Consider the following 6,000-nt stretch of genomic DNA (forward strand, 5'->3'; position numbering starts at 1 on the left):
GCAATAAAAACCTGAACTAAGAGAGTTACATTGTAAGGCTCTGTCTCAAATCAGAAAGAAAGCAAGAAAGAAAAGAAAAGACATAGGCCCTGGATCGTAGGTCATTCCTGAGATTTGCTTATGGGTATGTCTGTGGGGGTGTCATCTGGGAAGAGTGGGGAGGCATCTGTCTCAATATACACAGAATCATGGACTGGGGTCCTGGAATGAAGAGAGAGTAGGGAGGGACAATGAGAGGGAGACTCAGAGAGAGAGGGAATCAGAGAGAGGGAGGGAGGGATGAAGAAAGGGAAGGAGGGAGGAAGGGATGGATAGAGGGAGGAGAATAAGAGGGGGGGTCTGGGTAGAGGCAGTCCATTCTCTACTAGGTGATCCACCAGGAGGTGAACAGGCAGCCTCTGCAGGGAGGAGCTAGTCCCCCAACCATGCTTTTTCTTCCATGGTAGACAAAACATTCTTTCCCTCCATTAAGTTGCTTCTTGTCTGATCTAAGAAAGTAAGGAGCAGAGTAGTTAATGCACCCTTACCCATCTCTTTCTCATTCTTTCCTGCCTGGAACAGACGCCGCCTCACAATGTTTCACAGGCTAACATGTCTCTCATTGCACTGCCCCCTCCAGCTCTCGTCATCTGCTGAGAAGTGAAGATTTCCTCTTCGCCATTACATACTTTGAGCAACTTAAGAACACTTACTGTGGGTGTTCAATAAATGTGGGGTGGGCTGCCGGGCAGGTGGATCAGGTAGTCCAGTGCCTGCTGTATGAGTCTGAGGACCTGGCTATAGTCCTCAAAACCTACATTAAAAATCAAACAAACAAAAACCAGGCATGGTGGTATATGCTTGTAATTCCAGCAGTGGAAAGGCAGAGATAGGAGAATTCCTGGAGTTCACTGGCAGCCAGCCTAGTGGAAATAGCAAGCCCCAGGCCAGGAAGAGACCCACCTCCAGAGCATAGTAGACAGTACCTGATGAACAACACCAGAGGTTGACTTCTGGCCTCCACATGCAGGTGTGCACACATGTAGGCATGTGCCCTTTGCCCACACATGTAGACATGTGCACTTACACACACATGAACATATATATACACACACATGAAATCACTAATCACTGCTCTAATGGCAGGCTGAGAACCATCCTTCAGACACAAGCTGAGACAGAATTCACTTAAACCAAACACACAAACCAGTTCCCTCAGTATCACTGAAGTGGGCCCAGAAACAAGTTCATGATGTAGGAAAATGAGAGTGTGCATCTTACCACTTCTGAGGGATGTACCGTGCTGTGTTTGCTATCCTGGGCTAAGCCAAAGCAAGAAACCCCTGGATGACTAACAAAACTCCCCTCCTTCCTATCTCTGTTTGGTGTTTAAGGTCAAAGGGACACCTCATCTGTAAGACAAGTTTGTTAATTTAATGAGTGGCTTTAGGTATTGACAGCAGTGAGTGGATTAGTCTTTTAAAAGGAATACTGTGGAGTGAGCAAGGTGGCTCAGTAGGTAAAGCCACCAAGCTTGACAGCCTGTATTTGATTCCCAGAACCTACATTGTGAAAGAACTGAGTCCCAGAAGCTGTTCTCTGACCTCCACATGTGCACCACAGCACACGCGTGCGCGCGCACACACACACACACACACACACACACACACACACACACACACTAGGCCTACAGTACCGGTACAGTACCAGGCCAGCCAGGGCTACATAATGAGACTGTCTCAACAACAGCAAAGAGGTTGTATAACAAAGTATAGGTTACCTGGCTACCTTTGGTGTTACAAATCCAGGTATCTCTCCCTAGCTGTCACTGCATGCATCACTCCTTGACACACTGATCATGTACTTCTCCCTGTAGCATTTAGCTCTGTAGTGTTTTCCCAAGGCTATGGTTTGAAAGCCCATCCCCGGTTTGTAGCATTAAGAGGTAGACCTGGCTGGTGGGAGTAGTTCATTAAGGGCAAGCTTTTGAAGGTGATCCTTGCCCCTGTCACCTGTCTTTGTGGCTGTTTGTACTATCTGCCACCATGTGAACAAGCCGTTACTTCATTTCATGCTTCCAGCCCCACAGAGAGGCTCCACCCTGCCTTCCCCTTTGTGATGGACTTTTCTTCTCTTAAGCTGTTTCTGGCAGGTCACAGCAGTGAGAAAAACACCCGCACTCCTGAGCAGCTGCCCATTCAGAGCAAGAGTGCATGGTCTCTTGCCAATTGGCACTGTCCATTTTAAAGGGGCCTGGTCTCTCCTGCAGGATCTCCTTATCCCTGCCTCATCTCAGAGCTTCCTTCAGAGAGTCAAACGAGGGATTGGGAAGACCTTACCATTCTCCAAGTGCTCCATAGGGTGAAACCAGCAGGAAGATATTTGTGCAGGAACAGTCACTGTGAGTGCTCCGACTTGCAGGAAGTAGTACTCACCCTCTAATTGGCCAACTAACGAAAGTACTTCAATCTCTGTCCAGTTTGTATTATGAGTCTCATAAGTTACCCTAGACCAGTGGTTTTCAACCTTTGATACAATTTCTCATAGCTATAATATTATTTCATAACTTTAATTTTGCTATTATTCATTGTAATGTAAATATCTGATTTACAGGATATCAGATATATGAACCTTGTGAAAGGGTCACTCGGCCCCAAAGGTCGTGACCCACAGGTTGAGAACTATCGCCCTAGACAAAAGTCAGTGGCTGCTTCCTCCCCTGGGAATCCCTCCCACTCTCAGGAGTTTCTCTCACATTTCTTTAATTTCTCACTTTACTTAATATCTCTTAACAAAGCTTGCTTCTGCTTTGTTCACACTTATTAGTGTCTGCATTTTTAACCTTCACTGGTGTGAGACAAACTCAAAGCCACTGTCTTGGGTTGACATGTGGTGACTATTGAGTTTCTGGCACCTTAAGCTCCTGGATCAAGCACAGATGGGCTGAGAAAATTCCCGTCACTCCCAAAACTGCATTATCAGTACCATTGGTTTTGTCTGACATGGCAGAAGACACAGGCGCTGGCTGACCATCACTGCCCCATGTGTCTGTTTGAAGCATACTAAATGTGAAATGACAGACACCGTCACCATCCTATCCATCGGAAGGAACCCCTCAGTTCACAGATAAAAGCTCCTTGTGTCTAGAAGGCTGACCTAGACTTGGCCCAGGCCTTTTACTGTGAGGTGCAGGGGCCCAATTTGCTTTTCTGAGAGACTGTTGCCTCCATGTTCTCCCCACCCTCTGTCCTTATCCTTTGCCATATGGCTTTGCATATACCTCACACAAAAACGGATACTATTCTGCTGGAGAGATGGGTCAGTGGCTAAGAGCACTGCTTCTCTCAGAGGACCTAGGTTTGGTTCATAATACCCACTTGGCAGCTCATAGCCAGTTCCAGGGGTTCAGAGTCCTCTTCTGGCCTCTGTGGGTATCAGACATACGCAGTGCACTTACATACATGCAGGCAAAGTACTCACACACATAAAATAAAAATAAATCTTTTAAAAGATGAATAAAATGTAAAGATACATGTAGAGGGAAATATGTTCAAAACACATTGTATGCATACAAACTTCTCAAAGAATTAATAAAATATTACAAGTCTTTTTGAGTCAGAGTCTCAATGTAGGCTTAACTGGTCCTAAAACTGGCTATGTAGACCAGACTGGACTCAAACACACAGAGATCTGCCTACCTCTGTCTCTTGAGTGCTGGGATTAAAGGCGTTCACCACAGCACCTGGCAATATTATAATGCTTTTTTTAAAAACAGAGATCAGATGAGTCATATAAATATTCACCTTCGTCTACACAGATCATTACAGGTTTTGTTCTCCAGCATCAGTTTATGAGAGGAAAGAGCTCAGTTGATATAAACCAGAAGGGAAAATTGTTTGACAGAATTCAGTAAGCAGGACCTGGCTCTGATGGCCTGGTGGAAACTCACCCTAATATGCACACCAGTGCAGATAATGAACCCTGTGCATAATTATCTACTTAGAATTGCCCTTTTATCTTCTAAGATCAAAATATCATCCTGTCCTCTGACTCGGCAAGTTCTAAGATACTCTGGCTAAATTAATATAATGTCATTTTGAAGACCTAATAACTGTGTCTCTGCTAGCACTGGAAATTAATTTTCTCTGCGACTCAGCTTAAGGCTTCCCTGTGTGCATCTTGGTCTAAAGGCTTTGAAGTGACTTTAATGGTGTGTCCTGGGTAAATATAAAAACGATGTTGATGCTTAACCTAAACAAAGGACGAGGGTATGGAGAAACTTGATTCTTTTCTCTTCCTTTGACCTCCTAAAAGCAAGATTCATCTGGATGCAGAAGAAAGAAGGAAGAACAAAAGGAAAAAAGTCAGGAAGGAGAGGACCTAACCTGAAGTCATTCTGGGAGTATCTAGTTACAGAATGTGGTAACTTAGGAAGTGTGACAGTAACTAGGAGAAATGCATCATGTTATAGATAAAACAGCTAAAGGGAACATTAAAGACAAGTGTTTTAGAAAGCTTTCAGATACTCATAAAAGTGGAAGCATCTAGAACAGTGATTCTCAACCTTCCTCATGTTGTGGTGACCCCCAACTATAAAATTATTTTCGTTGCTGCTATGTAATTTTAATACTGTTTTGAATCATAATGTAAATATTTGTGTTTTCCAATGGTCTTAGGTGACCCTATGTAAAGGTCATTTGATCCCCTCAAAGGGATCATAACCCACAGGCTGGGAACCCCTCCTCTAGATTCTTGCTTAGAAAAGGGGTTTAGTTTATGTTCAGAATTGGACAGTGATATTTGAAGCCAATTAAGTTTGGTTTTGTTTTTTCACTTTTGCTGTTGTTTTGTAGTCAAGGATGACCTTGAGCTTCTGCTCTTCCTGGCTTGCGTGTGCTTGGGTTACAGGTATGCACCACCACCCTTGGTTTTGTAAGGTCCTGGGAATGGGACCCCCGGCTTTGTGCATGCTCTACCAACTGAGCTACACCCCCAGTCTGAGGCCAACGAGGCTCCAAGGAGAAAGAGTCAACATCTGCTTAATGTTTTTAAAACTTGCTCATTAAGATAATCTATTTCATTTTAAAGTTACAGTATTATTAACTGTGTGATCATACTGTCCCACATTGCTACTTCGTATTTGAAGCACTTGCCTGTCCTCCTCTGCCTTGTTCCTGCTCCTCCTAACTACTCTCTCTACTTCCAGTGTACTTGACCTTAATTCATGTTATACAAAGCCACCCAGCATCCTCATCACGTGCCCTGCCTCCACCTTTAGGTGAGCTGGGGCCCACGTGGCTTCCCTCCCTGAAATCAGCCCCTTAGAGAAATAGGTATTCATGCCACCACCCCACCAGCCCTCCCACCAGCCCTGCATGCACAGGTGAGCTGTTGCAGAGGGCCATGCAGCTGCTGAGCAGGTATAGGAAGACTGGTGGGCAGAAATCCAAAGGATTAGGCAGCGAGGATTTCAAACCTACCACCTATATATTTCAGTGGAAAACCTACTTGTGCTGACCTGGATGCCAGGAAGCCATAAGAGTATGAAGGTATGACTGTCCATATGGCTGCCACGGTGTGTTCAAAATACTCAGTCTGTTCTAAAGAAAAATGGCAGTTTTTTCCCCTTGTTTACCTCTTCTACTAGAATAGAAGATCAGAATCAACTTTATTTAGTTCTCATCTGTAGCATTACCGGCGACAGGCATACAGAGACATGGAATAAATATTTGTTGAAAGAATAAGGAGACAAGAATGGTGGCACACAGTTGGGCAAATATTGGTGATGCAATCAACACTCCATTTTTTTTTCTTCCAGCGGCCTCAATTTTCACTTCCTTCAACCTTTCTTCCTATTCATCTTCATTATATTTCTGAAATTCACTGCAAACTCTAGTCAGTGGAATGTCTAAGGTCTGCAGAACCAACTGGCTGGTGAACAAACACAGCTATGATATTGACAGAAAGCCAGGAGAATGTCTGTGATGAAGATATTGGAGGGAGTGTTGCAGAGAGGGTGGG

The sequence above is a fragment of the Mesocricetus auratus genome, unplaced genomic scaffold (assembly GCF_017639785.1).
Source record: "Mesocricetus auratus isolate SY011 unplaced genomic scaffold, BCM_Maur_2.0 Super-Scaffold_100013, whole genome shotgun sequence".
NCBI classification, from domain to species: Eukaryota; Metazoa; Chordata; class Mammalia; order Rodentia; family Cricetidae; genus Mesocricetus; species Mesocricetus auratus.